At 41.7% G+C, this 17,820-nt stretch overlaps 1 protein-coding gene across 2 annotated transcripts in view; it reads right to left on the bottom strand.

Annotated features, from left to right (window-relative positions):
* lingo2b (leucine rich repeat and Ig domain containing 2b) overlaps positions 1–17,580 on the bottom strand; it is a 58,409-nt gene extending 40,829 nt beyond the window's left edge. Inside the window, exons 1-2 of one of the 2 annotated variants that reach the window (XM_049595361.1) lie at positions 17,189–17,580; positions 14,733–14,778 (exon numbers count right to left, since the gene is read on the bottom strand). The gene's annotated coding sequence lies outside the window, so the exon portion shown is untranslated. The remainder of the gene's footprint in view (positions 1–14,732; positions 14,779–17,188) is intronic. The other variant, XM_049595360.1, reaches the window with a different exon arrangement.
* Positions 17,581–17,820: the final 240 nt, after the last annotated feature.

The following is a 17,820-nucleotide window of genomic DNA, read 5'->3' as shown; positions in this document are numbered from 1 at the left end:
GTTTGTATCCCTGCTCACTGTTTTTATTTGTGCTATTACTGGGCACTCCAGCAAAGCCATCCCGCATCCTGTCACAGAGGTGAATAAAACCATATTGACCATCTTAGATTGGAACAATATTTGTTCTGAGATGTGCACCAGCCTGCCGTCTCTCCCCTTCTATCATACATGACAGGCAATCAACAGCTGTTTTTATTACCGCGCATATGATGTCAGGAAATCAGTATGATTTGTGTTTGTCTATCACCCGGTGTCATTTATTACACTGTGGCTAGGCCAGGGAGCCTAACACGTATAGCATCTATTTATGCTGGAGTTTTATTTTGACAGTAATAAACATTTTATGTTGCATGATGACAAGGTCGTTAAAGATGTTGCCTTATCTTTACTTTACAGGGCAATGAAATGCTTAACTATATAGGTAGTGGTTTGTAATTTATCTTCATTCCTGCTGCACACACATCAGAATCCAACACACCGAATACATGATAGAGAAAAACATGAAAGCAGAAACAATCAATATGAGCCTTGCAGTTACCGCACGCTGGTATTCATTTTCAGGTTGCCCTGAAACATGGCAAAATTCCAAATTTAGAACCGTAAAAGATCTCATTTGTCTTTTAAGTCAAAACATCTCATTTAGATCACGCTTCCCACTCACCTACCACCGCTTTCACTTTCAGTTCCTGTATCAGATTTACTTTATTTTATGCTGTGCCGTTCGTGCACTTTAAATGACATTCCAAAATGCCTCCCTGTTGACTTTTGGCATCATTTCCGCTCTATTATCCAATTCAGGTCTATATAACCTTTCCTTGCTCATTTCGGTCTCCCTCTGTTTTAGTTTCATAAACCCCTCTGGGTTCTCATTTCTATCACCTGCACAATGTGTAATCTATTTCTTTCTTATTCTTTTCTATCATTTTAACTATATATGCGACTCAAGTAAATTTGCTGTAGCAGAGATAGAGGGAGGCAGCGGGAGCGAGGTCGGGAGAGCTAATGATAGAATATGGGCCAGATGCAGGCAGAACTCCTGGAGATGCAGGGTTGCCTCACTGTTGAAATAAATAAATACCAAAATGGAAAGTGATGAGGGTGAGGGCGGGAGGGCCGGCAGGTACTCTGACATTCTGATATCAATAAATCTGCCTCTTGGCTTATGTCACATTTAATTCCTCACCTCTGCTGTCTGTTTCCACAATGGTTTGTCTGCTGCAAAGCCCAGTGAAACGCAAATTGTCATGCAGCATGTAATAGATTTTTTGTGGCATTATAAAATGTTTGACTCTTTCGAATGAAATATGACTGCAGCTCTTAACTAGGATTCAACCACGGTCCTTTCTGTTATTTGTCATTTGCAATTTCCATAAGTCAAGATTTTTTTTAATAGATAGCAGTAAGTAATTATGAAACAGTGATGTATGTGGATTATCAAGAATAACCAGGACATTGTTTTGGAAAAACACATTATGTTAAATGAAATATCATTTTTCAATCAGAGAAGGGATGTGTCAACTCATCGATTAAACATTGCTAAAATTATTATTATTTTATGCAATTCCATTCACTCAATGTAAATGCAAATGTAACAGTCAGGTACATTTCCTGAAGATTTATTCTCCTAAAGAATGTCATCTTCAATAAATGTCACTTGTTAACCTTTATTCAGTGAATTGTCATGTTTTGTGCAATGTTCATAATGCTCCATCCAAAGTGCTACACATTTTAAAGCCCCTACAAGGAACTTTCATTTTGAGTTGATTTTGGCGACCCTGTGGACAAAAGCGGTAGTGTTTTGCCGGAATGAAGCCTACATTTCCCATGAGCTCTAGCGCGTATTGCGCCTATTTATATTAGTCACTATTTCATTTCACTACTAGTCAAATGTAAGCAGCTAGGTAAGATGACGTGTGCCATCTGAGTGCCGTAAATTGTTTCGTCCTGGAAGCGACGGACCCGGACACAGTTTCCTAAAGGTGTGGATATACACTATATAGAAATAGCTTATCTTCACACCGATGGTCTCATTTGCTGTTGTAGGTCACGCACAGACATCAGCAGAAACGAGAGACTTTTGCATATCCAGTTAAAAGTTCCTTGTAGTGGCTTTAAGCATTCTTCCAAAGTGATTCATGATTTCAAATGGCTCCTATGACAATGTTTTATACCCCTGTAGATTAAATTGTGCTAAATTTTGACTGTTGTCTGAGTGTTTTATTACTTTTAGACTCATTGAAATGTCAGGGAAATTAGTCATTAAAACATCCCTAAATCAGAGAGGGATATCTAAAATAATAGAATGCCATTATTCATCATTTGGTTGAACTGACTCTTGAAGATAATGGTGTTAAATTGTATTTTAAGGTAAAAGAAATGACTGGGTTATTACTAGAAACTGACGGTCTATAAGCAGCTAGCAAGTTTCGTGAATTAGCTAACGTGACACAACCCTCAGGCCACCATAGAGCCTCTTCTAATGTAGCTTTTTTAGATAATGCTAAAATAACTAAGATACTGGATAAAGTCAGAATTATAGTGGTCTAGAAAAACACAAGGCTGTTTTTAAGGTTGTGTAAAGGTGAAACTGTTTGGATATTCAGTTTATTAGCCACCCAGGAGAAATACAGTGCATGCTAAAACTCCTCGTTAGCTAACAATGACAGAACCTGCATAAAAAGCTCAGAAAATGTAATTCAGAGGGGAGAAAACGTCTTCCTTAAACTACTATGTTAATGAATGTACTGCTTAAAAAAAGGTCACCCAGCTCCTATTACCGACTGTGCTCTTAAATAATCTAAAAATAGGCTTCTAAGGAACAACTACTGTCAGCTTTCCTCTGGGTATGTGATAATGCCCACACTAACCTGAGAACACCATTGTGCTGAAAGCCTTTTCTCCTGTGTTGCTGGCGTCTCTTACAGTAGTGTGTCCTCCAGAGACCTGCCTGTTGCTACGTTTTCTCATTTCTCAATGGGAATGATGTGTGCCATTATGTGCCCTTGACACTGCTGAGAGCTGAGCATCTTTATATAACATAGCAAGACTGACAGGCACTTACAAACATTTTGACTTTTAGCACCTTAAAGGTGTTTTCAGACAGGAGCACTTTCATCTAGCACAGTATGTGCTGTGCTGTACAAGACACAATAAAGATCGCCTTACATTAAAGCAAACAAATAACCTTATTAGTTATTAATGTGATGTGTAGTTGCAGCGGGTCTAGACTGTACAGAGCAGCATGAACACTAATCTCTCAAGACAGATTCTGCAATCTACGGTAGAATCTGTCGGCAGCCCTGTGTGAAAGACGACTAGAGAGAGGGGGAGGGCGGGGCTTTGAGTCTGAACGATGCTGTGCTTTAGCCAATCATAATGGAGGGGGCGCGGCCGAGACATGCAGGTGTCCCCAGGAAATGTGTACGTACAGAAATAGCAAGCTCCGCGTCCATAGCGACCGCTCCAGTAATGCCGTCTCGTCAACGTGAAAAAAAATATTTTTTTCTGCGGATGTCTGAGTTACAACATGATTGAGCTAACTGGAGTAGTTTCATGCCGTATCCAGCAACGGGAGGCTTTTAACAGATGACGTCCTGATGTTAGCTTTGCTAACTGTCCCTGTCAGCTGCAGCCACTGATGCTTTCTAGACATCGTGATTTCCCATAACTGAATAAATACCACACATAGCAACACAAAACTGCTTTGCTAGCTCAATCATGTTGTAACTAAGATATTCACTGGAAAAAATATTTTATTCACGGACCATTTATTGAGTTATTACCTTATTTTTATACGTTTGTTCAGTCATTGTGTTTATAGACTTAACAAACATCAGATTAGTCTACACGGTGATATAACGTTAGTGACGTGAAAAATGTGATATATAGCTAAACTCTGCTGGTTTTCTACCCAAAGTATTTGTAAACAACACGGCGATTCCCTGGGGGCACCACCGGAAGTGAAGGCCATGAGGCCCCTTCACTTCCGGTTAGTCGAAAAACTCCGGGCTGTGCCTCCAGAGGTAAAGGAAGAAATTTTTGTTTTTCTTTTTTTTACCGATGGATTTCCAGATTCATGAACACTGAGTTCTTAAAGACACCACATGTGGCATTTTAATGGGAATAAACTGAAAAGGCAGAAATGACTGAAAGAAACTCAATATAACTACAATATATATCTCAATGTCTAAGCCGCCCTTATCACAGTTTATTTAATAAAATATACTTAAGATGCTATATGTCCATGCCAGAATATATTAAGTGTTGGCATTGTATGTTTCTGCAAAGCACAGATATGTCACATTGCTGTACATTCAAACCAACAGAAAGCAGAGCCTCCAAAACAGCGTAAGTCATTCATTTTCAAAGAGAGCCCGGCGACATGGGCGACTTGGGCGATCTGGTCGCCAGCTGCGCATCTTGGGCGACAAAAGCAACCACAGAGGGGAGTTAAACTCATTATGAGCTCTGACGCGGTTCGGTGACAACCAAGTGGTATACTGATGCTTGAAGTGGGTCCCAGAGAACAAGCCATGTAACTTTGGTTCCTACAGCACACTCTGACAGTTGATATCGAGAAGTTGATTACTCGCGTTTTGCGTCCATAATGTGTTGTTGTTCGGTTACAGAGACCAAAATAAAAAGAATCGAGGCTTGGGACTGCGTCGCGGAGGTAGTTGGTTTTTCTGTTTTCATTGACCAAACATAACTTTCTGTTGGCCAACTATGAGCTTTTTGACTGAACAACAACAAAGCAGCAACTATGCTGCTTTCAAGCCAGTAGTCTGCTTTGAGGCTCCTTTAAATTGACAATGACCATGATTGAACGTTCAATGATTCACGTGATGAGCGACTAGAGCGACTAAAGCTGCCACAAATGTTTTTGACAGTTGTGCTTCTTGGGCGTCCTTGAGAGATTTTGCCTCTTTAGAAGCTTCTGGTTTGGACGTACAGTTAGTATGTAATTATGTAGCACAGGGATACGCAACTTCCTTTTCTCTGGGGGCCACTTTTGCAAAATGACCGGAGGCCAGGGGCCAAAAAACAGCTCAGGTGTACACAGGGGCGTTTCTAGGATTTGAGGACCTTGTTTGGGGGGGTCCTGGCACTCTGGCACCATATCTGCATTAAAAGTACAAAAAAAAAGTAATCAATTTATTTTCATTTTGAATTGAAAAATGGCTAGGGGGTCCACCAGGCACCTTATCACAGGCCAGATTTGGTCCAGGGGTCATAAGTTGAGTACCACTGATGTAGCGGATATGATGAAATGTTTACATTATAATTTTCAATTTATATTGTGACAATCCTGTGTTAATGTATGGTTAGGTTCAGGCACTTGGGTAATGTTAGGGTGTGGAAAACTTTATGTTTTGGTCTTGTCATGGAACAAACATGACCTCTCTTTAAAAACACCAAGAACTTCTTCATTTCTGTTGTGCAGCTATTATAGTTCTTAGAACGCTGTTTTGAGTTTTCTTCTGAGCTCCTATTTTAGAGCAGCACAAGAGGAACCAAGAGGGATGGGCTGGAGTGAAACTCTCTCAATGGAATATTTAAAAATTTGGGTTTGTGCATTGCGTCCTTTAAGATCCAATAATCACTGTCTCTGTCATCCAAGAGAAACAATAAAACACATGGAATGATCAAAGTTGTCATTTTGACATATAAGGCGTATTGATTGATTCACGTCGTCAACTAATGCATTGACTAACATGCTAGAAAACCTAGCTGTGGGCAGTCAGCACAGTGAATTAAATGATATTTTCTCAGTCTAAAGCTGCTAGCTGTTAGCTGTTAGCTAGTAGAGATGAAGAGGCAGCAAAACATCCTTTCATTTTATAGTTATAGTTCACTAACTTGCCAGGGTATGAACAATGGTTACATAAGCTTAAAAACTAGCCACAACTCAACCCTGAACAAGAGTGATGGTTCTCTATTGACCAATCACCACACTGCAGTGTTTGTAGCTCCGCCATTTAGTATTGGATCAGTGTGCTCAGTATCACAACAGAGGGGTGATGAAAAATGAGTTAGGTCTATGATACTGTCCACAACCTTTCACAATGGAAATGGAAAAATAATCGTTCTAATGTGTACCGAACTGAACTGAACCGACTGCTTGAGAATGAGGCTATAGCGTCCCCAGAACTGTTTCACCTGAAAACACCTATTGCCTGCTTTTATTTTTTGTCTTGAACAGTAGTCTGCTGCCGTCGACTGTATGGCAGCCGTCTCATCTAGGTGTCACATCATCCACCATCCTCTCCTCCTACTGATGAGAAACTCAGCTCATGTACACTGCTCAAAAAAAAAAATAAAGGGAACACATAATCATCACAGTGTAACTCAAAATCAATCAAACTCCTGGGATATCAACCTGTCCAGTTGGCAGGCAATACTGATTGTGAATCAATCTGTGCAAATTGGACAGACACCAGGTGGAAAGGAGAGGCAATTACCAAGACAACCCCTATTTAGGAATGGTTTTGAAGTTGGTCTGCCTTTCTGGTTGATTCTTGGCTAGTTTTGCATTTTTCCAGTGCCCTCACCACTAGTGGTATCATGAGGCGGTATCTGCAGCCCACAGAAGTTGCTCAGGTAGTGCAACTACTCCAGGATGGCACATCCATACGCGCAGTGGCCAGAAGGTTTGCTGTGTCTCCCAGCACAGTGTCAAGAACATGGAGGAGATACCAGGAGACAGGCCAGTACACCAGGAGAGGTGGAGGGGGCCGTAGGAGGGCATCAACCTAGCAAAAGGACCGCTATCTGCTTCTTTGTGCAAGGAGGAACAGGAGGAGCACTGCCAGAGCCCTCCAAAATGACCTCAAGCAGGCCACTCGTGTGCATGTTTCTGCCCAAACTGTCAGAAACAGACTCCATGAGAGCGACATGAGGGCCTGTGCTCACACTCTGGCACCGTGCAGCCAGATTTGCCAGAGAACACCACAATTGGCAGATTCACAACTGGCGTCCTGTTCTCTTCACAGATGAGAGCAGATTCACACTGAGCACATGTGACAGACGTGACAGAGTCTGGAGATGCCATGGAGAATGTTCTGCAGCCTGCAGCATCCTCCAGCATGACCGGTTTGGTGGTGGGTCAGTGATGTTCTGGGGAGGCATATCCTTGTAGGGCCGCACAGACCTCCACGTGCTAGAGGTACGCTGACTTCTGTTAGTTGAGATCCTCAGACCCATTGTCAGACCATATGCTGGTGCAGTGGGCCCTGGGTTCCTTCTGATGCATGACAATGCCTGGCCTCATGTGGCTGGAGCAGTCCCTGGATGACGAAGGCATTGATGCTATTGACTGGCCCGCCCGTTCCCCAGACCTGAATCCAATTGAGCACCTTTGGGACATCATGTATTGTAGCATCCGCCGCTACCACATCGCATCACAGACTGTCCAGGACGTCAGGACCCAGACGTTGTAAGGAATGTATACAGGCACGTGGAGGCCATACACACTACTGAGCCACATTATGAATTGTCCTGAGGAAATTCACAGAAGTTGGATCAGTCTGTGATCTGATTCTTCCACTTTGATTTTGGGTATGATTCTGAATCCAGTCCTAAATGAGTTAATGATTTTGGTTTCCATGGATTGTTCTTACATTATTTTGTTCTCAACGAATTACGCTATGTAATCAATAAAGATTTTCATCTGGAATATTTCACTCATAGAGATCTGGGATGTGCGATTTAAGTGTTCCCTTTACTTTTTTGAGCAGTGTACATATAATCAGAACCATGTCACTTTAGAAATATTGGTATGATGTGTTTGAAATGTGCAAACCTGACATATTTGTGGTTTGCAGAAATGTACAATGCCAACATTTTTTTCTGGTAACTGGGCTGTACATGTAGCTCTTCTTCTATTAGGAAAATATAACACCAACATCAAGCCATGTTCCTGCATGTGTGTCTCTGTGAGTTCGATGTATACAGTCGGCTGACACCAATACAGTATATTGATTTTCTGATAAATGGCCCCGATACTTACAGGCTTTCATTAAGAATCAGCTTCTTACTGTTGTCTACAGCAATGGATATGATGCAGTTTGATTGATCACATACTTATTTTTAAATGGATCAATACTACGCTGGTTGTCTGTGTGAGGACCATGACCTAATTGAGTCTGATGGAACATGTCAGTAAGATTGCATAACCATGTATACAGTATTATTATGATTATGCAATGAGTATGTGTGTTATTATAATTATGACAAGGTTTATTTTTGACTTTGAATTTAGTGCAGTCTCATGATTATTTGAAAGCTTTCAGCAGTGCTCCTCTTTTAAAGTTGTTTCCACGCTACCAATTATTGTCTTTGCCCTCTGTGTTTCTAGGAAATTCACATGACTCTCATTTCCAGAAATGTCCTCCTTCACATTCACGCATTAATTTTTGATACTGAATATCTGCAGAAAATAATAGCTGCTGGCAGCTTTGAGATGATTTGGGCTCCGCCGCTGAAAAACCCATGTGGGTCGAGCCCTTGTGTGTATTTATGTTTGAGAGAAAGACCAAGAGAGCGTGTGCAAGAGGAGGTGCAACATACCTGAGCAAAAAATAGGCTCTGTGAGTGTCGGAGCATAATTCTACCCTTGTGAATTTCCCACGCATAACTGTTACATTTTAATCATGCACTGGAGACGGGGGGAACCTTGAGTTTGTTGAAACTGACGCCTACAGAAACTTGCATCTGCAATGCTAATCACACTCCAGCAAAGGGCCCCACAGACTAGCCTTGTCTTCCCTGTCAAACTAAAAATTCGTCTCCAATAACAACCAAGCACTCCATAGCTCGCTGCATCGCTAATGTGTTGCGGGGCTACATCTGGAGAGAGTCTTCACTGTCCTGTTACTTTGGCCAAATCTGTATTCAGAACAAGAGCACGGAGATTAAAAGAGACAGCATACTGTCTGCTACAGTGACTATAGGCATGCTGTATCACTTTTATCCCCTGATGACGGCATGTGTGTTGTTGAGTGTGAATGTTCTTGGTGCTTTCATTTTAAAGGGACAGTTCACCCAAAAATCTACATATTTTTCCTCTTTTCTGTGGTGCCTTTTATCAGACTGTTTTGTTGGGAATTTGCGAGAGCTGGAGATACTGACCATAGAGTCTGTCTTCTCTCCAATATAGCAGAACTAGATGGCACTCTGCTTATGGTACTCAAAGTGCCTGATTTTTATTTTATTTTTTTTTTTAAACTCAACAGCAATGTTAATGAACTTTTTTTTTCTACCTAACTACACCATATCAGTGCAAAATGAAGCTCGTATTGAGATGCACACTTCTGTCTGCTTGGTGATATGGCTGGCATTTGTAGTAGGAAGAAAATAGTTCCTACTAGGGCTGCCCCCAACTAAGAATTTCCCTAGATGACCAATAGTCATCATTCAGGGCCATTAGTTGACTAGTAACTCATATGCTTACGATATTAATTTAATTATAAAATTACATATTTTGGGTGAACAACAGAATGGTTTGAGTTCAAGGTCTGAGAAAGAATAGTATCAGTAACATTGTTAACACTGTGCTACATCACAGAGAAATACAAAACTGCACTAATGAACCTTCATTAATATAGGCCTATATTTTATCTACAAGTGCACGTCACACACTGAGCGAGCCGGCTGTTAATTGCGCTGTCAGCAAAGCGGTAATGTCTGTGCCAAGTGGCTAATGGGCATGTAGTTACTTACATGTTTACACACACTTACACAGTTTGGGTTTTCTGACTGACATGTTATTAACTAGCCCTGTGAATTAACAGGACTCCTGTCTGACTGCTGAGCGTGAACGCTTCCCGTGTTTGCCCTTTCAAATTAAATTCCTTCATGGTCCAGTCATATAGATTTTGATTTATTAATTTGACAAGCTGCAGCTCCTATGAAGTCTTGCCAACTAATGACCTCTCTGGTAACCAGGTCATGTGTTTTTTAAATGTATTTTTTGTCTCTTTGAGCTCCACAAGCCGAGTGCCATCAGTTTAATTATATCGGAGAGAAGGCAGACATTTGTACAGCCAATATCTCAAACACTTGTCAGCTCATCCAGTTCTAGATTGATAAGTAGCATTACAGGTACGAGGCAAAGTATGTTATTATGATTTTGGGGTCAACTGTCCCTTTAAATCAGACATCTGTGAACCTGCCACCCCCTTTACATAACTGTTCAGTTAAAATTCAGTGCATACACAACCTTGCCAAGATTTGTAGATTTTTTATGGAGAGTTGTCTTTTAGCTTTTCAGCCATTCTGGCAGAGCACCTAGTATTGGAAGACTGAGATGCACCCTGTTTTTGTGACTATTTTGAGAATACTCTCAGAGAGCTCTTAACGTCACCTAAAGAGCAGTTCCAGTTTAGGAGTGGTTCCATCCCTGCAATTTGAAGCACGTCTGTGTAATTCGGCATTCGGATGACTCTTCTTGTCTTGTTGCAGTAACCTCTTTCTTTGCTTAAGAAATCTATGAGCTACAGAAAAGTCCTCCTCCATACTGCACCTTACACTGACATCTGCACATTCTGGATAGCTTGTTTTTTTTTTTTACTGTGATGTAATCCTGTATGGGAAAAGCCTGAGAACTTGACAGCTTTGTAAATATCACTCTTCAGGTGTGATCACATGTTTTTGCTGAGAATATACCTTTGAATGGAAGTGAAGCTTTTTGTCTCATGCTTTTCTACTGCAATGCATTTGGCATTGCTTTACTGTCTAGACTGCTTTGGGGAAGGCACACTGAAACAGTTAATTCTCCACTAATTTTGCCACTGCTGTCCATTAACAGTAAAAGAGAGAAAGGCTCTCTGCACTGACTCGTACACACAATGAGCATGCTGGATGCTTCACTGCTTTAAGATCTGAGGTTCAATTACCACAATCTACACAGGAACACACAGAAAAGGGCCTGAATTAAAACTCTTAAGGAATGTTACTGATTGTGAAAGCTGTACACTGCAAAGCACAAAAAGAGCTGTTGTCCACTGAAAATTGCTTTTCTCTTGTTTGTCTGTCAAGAATAAACTGATGTTTTTCAGATATTCTTAGTCAGATATTCTTTTTGCAGCACACGGGTGTGTTGCAAGCAGTTGAATGTGTTTCATCCAATCAGCCACTTGTTTTCAGGTAATCTCAGTACACTATAAAATAAACTTTAAGAGATTGTCCTATTCTATGAATGATCTGGGTCCAGAAGCCAGTCGCTTCCCATAGACCCCAATATTAAAATGCCCAAATTTACAGCAGAGATAAACATGTTTACAGCCTGGTACACAAATTGGTTTTGCTCTTTATAGCTAATTTCTCCCTTTATATCAACTGTATGGGAAGTGAATTTTTATATAACTTACCGCTTAACATTTTATAAAGTCTTAAAGTTATGCATAATTAAGGGCGGGCTGCTTTAGGTGACAGGCTGCGTGCAGATAGGGTCACATCTGGCTCCAAAAAAAACCAAGGTGGTGACAGTCAAAATGCTAAACTCAAGGCTTCAAAAACTATTGCACAAACCTATAGGTTATGTCATAGTGGCTATGCCCATTATTTTTACAGTCTGTGGCCCTGACATACCAAGCCGACAGTTGGCTGTCTGTCAATGTCAGGCCATCGGTAAGCGTCTGTTGCCCTAGTTTTTGTGCTGTGTCCCTTGCCATTGGCATTAGTCGGCCATGTATGGTGTTTTTCGGTTGACTCCGCCTGTTGAATCAGCGTTAGAGCCAGTGGAGCCCATCCATGAGTAAAATAATAATAATAGTAATGATTAGCTATTCAACTCAGTGAACAAAAAATTCATTCAACATCGGGTTGTATTGTTAATGTGCAAACTGGCTAAATAGCTTATTCAACCCAAAACCAGATTCTATTTTTTAATGACAAATACATAAAGAGTTATTTCCTCTCATGCAGTCACAGAATGTACACACTCGTTGGCCGTTGGATGTAGTCTTTGCGATGTGTTCAAGTGCAACTTTCAAGCCAAGACAGTGGCGTGAGGCAAAGTGACAGTTAGCCTTTGTCGCAACTAGTTCTTTGATGTTAGTTGTTGTCAACACATTACATTTGTCTGTAACGCAATAATGTAATGCGTTACTGGTCCTAAATTCAATAATCAAATATAGTTTACAAATCAAACAATTATGCTGTTACTTGCATTAAATAAATAAGAATGGGTGGATAGGAAACAAAAAAATCAAATGTGTCGAGTCTGCCGACAACAGTGATACCGCCCAGCATGCCTCTGGAGAGGCCCTGTGCCTGGGCAGCCTCGTGCTAACTCCGTGGGGGATCGTATTGTCTGACAAATGATTTGAGAGACTCTTCGTCATGAGGTATAATCACAGCTTAAGTGATAAACATGTTGGATAAGGCTGGCTAGTCTGTCCTGAAGCCATCTAATGGGGTTCTTCCTTATTAGGACATGTATTTGCGCTGATACATGGGCATATGTACATTTTAATGTTATAGCATAAAGTGGCAATTATGTGCAGTGATGTTGCCGAGTAACACAAAAGTAATGTAACAAGTAGTGTAACAAACTACTTTGTACTGTGAGTAATTAAGTACAGTAATCCATTAGTTTTTTTGAAAGTAACAATACAATTCTTTTTTTGAGTGATAATCCCAACACTGATCATTCCAGTAATGCGATTAAAAGTGTGTCATATTGTTGGTCTAGCGCAGTTTTATTAGCATGTTCATGTGCTGGAGGGAGGCTCCAACATCTGGGATATTATGGTGTAGAAAAAAGGATCATTATTAAAGCAATTAAAGTTGTGTGTGTAAATTTGCCAAGTCCTTGCATTAATAATGGTGCTGTTCAGCAGCCAGCTGTTGTTTTATTGTGGTTATGACGGTTGATTACAGAACAATGACTTAAATGCGTGCACTAATAGCAGAACGGGGGTGTAAGAGATAAAAAAAAAAAAAAAAAACCACACAGCTCTAATTTGTCTGGATACAAATAATTTGACTTTGTAATTTAGCTGATTAATGCCAATCTTACTTTAGCAAGCACAGTAAAACAGGCACTGGGTGACTGACAGCTGATCATTAACTCTTACTAAAATTATCTGGGAGCAGCTGCGCTTAAACACAGTGGACTACTGCTTTGGCCTCAGCAATATGTCAGTGCTAAGAACCGGTTCCAGTTGAGACTTGGTTCCAAATTGTCTGATCCATCAGAACCGTATGCCTCCCAACTAATCAGTTCCAGTTTTTCCTAGCAGTTGTGCTCTGCAAAACAATGATGTACAACTTGTGCATCGCTAATGAAACTTGCAAGAAAGAAGTCACGGCAGAGGGGAAGACACAGTCCAACATATGGCATGACAACAGTGTAATTTCAAATAAGGTTGGAAACAGCAGCAATACAGTGAAGCATCTTTCCACACAGCATGAGCTTAAAAGTTCAGTGTGTAGGATGTAGGGGGATATGTCGGCAGCAATGGATTATGTTTTTTTTAGTGTATAATGACCTAAAAATAAAAATAAAAATCATGCTTTTGTTACCTTAGAATGAGCCATTTATATCTACATAGGGAGCAGGTCCTAATCTACGGAGATCGCCATGTTCACCAGGCGACGGGACAAGAACAAGTTAAGGTGTCGAAAGTTTGAGTAGGGTGGGCATGAGGGGTGGTGGATGGGTCCAACAAACACTGACTTTCACCCAGGAAAGCAGTTTTTGCGTCCCATTAGATTATACTTTTTTCCTAAACCCAACTACATATCCAACCACGTGTTTTTGTTGCCTAAACCCAACCAAGTGCGTTAGTTGTTGAACAAAAAAAATGTCAATCTGCAGTGTTGTACCGACGTGGTGCGTTTGTTTTGAAAGAGACTCTATGTCAACAGTAAATTTTCTGTGAAAGTGTAATTTGAAACAGGCAGAACTTGACTGTCCCAGAACATCAGTAATCAACGCACCCAGGGTACCTTGCATGTCGTATCTGGACTTGAAAAAAATCCATGACCAAATGTCAATACGTGATGTGGTCACAGTGACAATGTGTTGAAATCACCAGGCTCGTTTGTTTCAGAGAGGAGGAGACCTCTGCCGATAATTCGGCTCTTGATAAAAACCTCCTGGATCAGAAAAGAGGTGAGTTCACATCAGCAGGTGCTGGGCTAGCGGCCCATCTATAATCTGCCAAACAGCATAGGAAAAACATTTCTAACATGACACTACTTTATTCAGTGATTTTACCAGTTTAAATCACTGTGTTCCTTTGTGTTCTAGAGAGGAGGAGACCTCCACGGATAATTCAGCGCCCAGTAAAAACCTCAGCAATTAACACTGTAGGAATTCTAACCAGGAGATGTTTCAGCTGGTGTCAATTTGCAATCCTCACCACTAGATGCCACCAAATTCCCATAAATCTTACACACTGTTCATTTAAATTCCAGGAATGATGTGTATTTTACACACCACTGCTTTCAAACCATTCAGCACGAGGACATTTAACATCAATGTCATGCCATCAGGCCTGAAGGAAAACAAATGCTGTGCATCCTCTCGTTTCACACTGCGCTCGTACTCAGAGATGATATACAGCTGGGTTGACGCTGAAAACCTGTGCACGTCTACTTTTTTCCACACAGAAAATTGATCAGGAATCATTAAGGGACTCGATAAAGACTTGGACCGATAAGCAGAAGCAATAATGGCATTGGCCTCAATAAAATCTTATCAGTTCCCTATCAGTGCAACTCACCTTGCATTTCTCAGCCTCCATTATGTTACCTCATCCTGCTCTCACACTGCATTGGAAAGACAGGTACAAGTTAATGTATATTTTCTCCTTATGCATACATTTCACAGCACTATAAACAATTTGAATTCATGAAGGCGTAACGTGCTTAACTTCTGTGTAAGAATCTGGATCTCTAGGTCACACTTGTTGCTGCAACATGTGGCATTTGTCCTTTTACAATAAGGATTAAGGAGATATTTTACATAATCAGTTCCAGAGCTTTAATGTGCATGGCTTCATTCTTACATTCAGCATCAGTGATTTATTTTAAATGTTAATTTACTGTGGGTGTGTCGCATGGTTGTGTCCAGATGTGCACTGTATTGTGTCTGTTGAGTCGAAGCTAAAAAGCCACCGATCGTGGACGTCCTAGCAATACCAATGAAGGTAATCAGTAGAAGTAAACAGAGCTAAACACTCAGCAGATAAAGCCCAAACACTGGCATTGCTTCTCCACATTATTGGCACCATCTGACGGAAATAGAAGTGCCAAGAAGCAACCAGCTGGTTGGTGCGCAGCCACATGGGTGGGATGTTAACTCATTAGTTAGCTCATCAAGAGGAGTGATAAACGCAGGGCTCTGAACTTGACCAAAGGCTGCGGAGGTCAAGATTTTGGTCTGGGTTAGCGTGACTCACTGAAGACACATCAAGGAAGCGTTCAAAGAAAAGAAAGTGCAATCAAAGTCAAAAGAAAACCATCAGGAGGCGGAACGAGTTGAAACACTCTCACGCACTTGATGATAACCGTGAAAGCCCTCCCATATGACACAAACGCAGGCATGACGAGCCTTGCCAGTTACTTCCAAATGAACAGAGAAGGTGGCGTGAGGAAGAAGAAGAGGAAGCCCAGGAGGGAGAGCAAAACACGGGAAAGGAGGAAAAGCAAACAATAGGAGGTGGGGGAGACAAACCCACCTTCCCCTCTTCCCTCCATTATCTCCTTTCCCATCCCCCTCTCACCCTTAACGAGGGATAGTTTTCTCCTCGCTTCTCATCTCTCTCCTCCCCTCCTTTCCTCACCGTCTCCAGGGACCAAACACACCCCTGACAGGTTGCCATGGAAACGCCTCACACACACTCTCTCTCACAGACTCACTCTCACTCTCTCCCTCTCTCTTGCAGCGGTAACGCCTGTATCCTCTCTCTCCTCCATTAGCATCCCTCTTGCTTAGAGACAGCAGGGGCGGCAGTTGTCGAAAAACCCTGACGTACGGCGAAGTCCCCGCGCCTGAATCCATTTGTCATGAGAAAACTTACTTTGATATTCCATATTCAGGGGCACAAGATGTAGAAATCTGGTGATGAATTATTTGACACAGCTCAACAAACTGTTGTTCCTGAACGCCCCCTTTTTTTATTTTTAGATATGGCTTACAGATGCATATCTGGCAATTTCCCCCTGAACTTTGCTCCCCGTTAGAAAGATAAGAACAAGCAGATTTAATTACCTTAGGCATGCCATACTCAATTAATGCCTGCTGAAGTCAGACGAGAGACAGTAGCTGAATCCCTTGGCTGGAGCATAACTCATTTATAATTCAGCCCCATTTCTCATACTTAAGGTCAGAATAGAAGTGTGTAAAGTAAGGTTCTTTTTTTTTTCTCAAGCACTCATCCGCATGAAAGAATATATCTACACTATATCTCACCCCCGCAGGCTTTTAGAGATCCTGGTCCACTCTGGGGGGTACAAAAAAAGGACTGTGTTCCTCTGCTGCAGGGCCACTTTGACTCACAGCAGAGCACCAGCCGCCAACTTCATACAGTGCATGTGTCATCCCCCGCTGTGCAGCTCGGGGAGGGTTTTATCCACCTTGTGAAGTGTGTTGGTGTCATCATGTCGTCCAGGGCACAGATGCAATCTCTTTGCTGCATCAGTGGAAGAAAAAAAAACTACAGTCCCATCCACAGGCGACAACACACCATTGACACATTTTTTTTTTTTTTTTTTTTACATGTAACATCACTTAATTGACTCCCTTTTCAACCCACAATGCTGGAGGGAGGCAAGTGTCGTCATCCACCCAAACTCACACACTGAATGCACCACATTCTTCTCCCCTCAACACCTACATCACTCCCAAACTGAGGCTTGAGCTTTTATCTCCATCCTCATTCATCACAGACGTCATGGGCTCCTCATCACTTCTCTTGTTTGTTTATTTATTTATTATATTACTTGCATCCAACCCCAAAATGCTCACACCTCGTGCCCAGATAGGGACTACGCCTACAGCCTGCTGATGAAACCAAGTGTCAATATCTTTTTTCCTGCGAGTTAACAGTCAGTTATTAGCTACTGAGTCGTGCAAGGAAAAGATTTTCATTCATCCTGGCAACAGATTGGAGCCAACGGAGCTCCAGACTGGAGTGTGAGAGCTGTTCAGTGCTCAGCGGAGTGTCATGAGTCTTACCTTTTACCTGCTCCTCCACATGCCAAAAAATCCTCCTTCACGTTTTACATCACTGAGCGGGGAGTCCGAGGCACACACACACACACACACACATACACACACACACACACACACACACACACACACACACACTCTGACTGACTGACACACTCACACACTTGCACACACTGGGGATGCAATCCTCTCACTGAGTTGGTCTCCTTCCACTCTGTCTTCCACCAAAAACTACCTTCTTAAAAAAATCCGGTTTTTCTTTTTAATTTTTTCTCTCTGTTTTTTTCTCTCAGATGTGGTTTTGTCTCCGGTAACCGGGCAGGCTCATCCTTCCTGGCGGCGGCTCCGGGTTTAACGAGGCATCGGCACAGCGCTGGGTGACGGCGGGTAGAGAGAGGTAGAGGGAGGCAGAGGAGAGAGACAGAGATGCGTAAAGCCCGCAGCTGCAGCCACACAGAGACTCAGCTACTCCTGCCTTCACAATAAAAGCCTGACAGAGAATATAAAATAACAGATGAAAACATTAAATAACCAAAGACAAGGTGGCTGACGTCACTTGTGTGCACTGCAAATGTTAGCACAAAGGATCACAGAAAAAAACCCTGCAGTACACTGGTTATCCAGAGATCTTTAATTGC

This window comes from Epinephelus fuscoguttatus, linkage group LG14, assembly GCF_011397635.1.
Source record: "Epinephelus fuscoguttatus linkage group LG14, E.fuscoguttatus.final_Chr_v1".
Classification (NCBI taxonomy): domain Eukaryota; kingdom Metazoa; phylum Chordata; class Actinopteri; order Perciformes; family Serranidae; genus Epinephelus; species Epinephelus fuscoguttatus.
The sequence above is the reverse complement of the archived record's forward strand: the minus strand, read 5'-3'. Positions and strand labels throughout refer to the sequence as shown.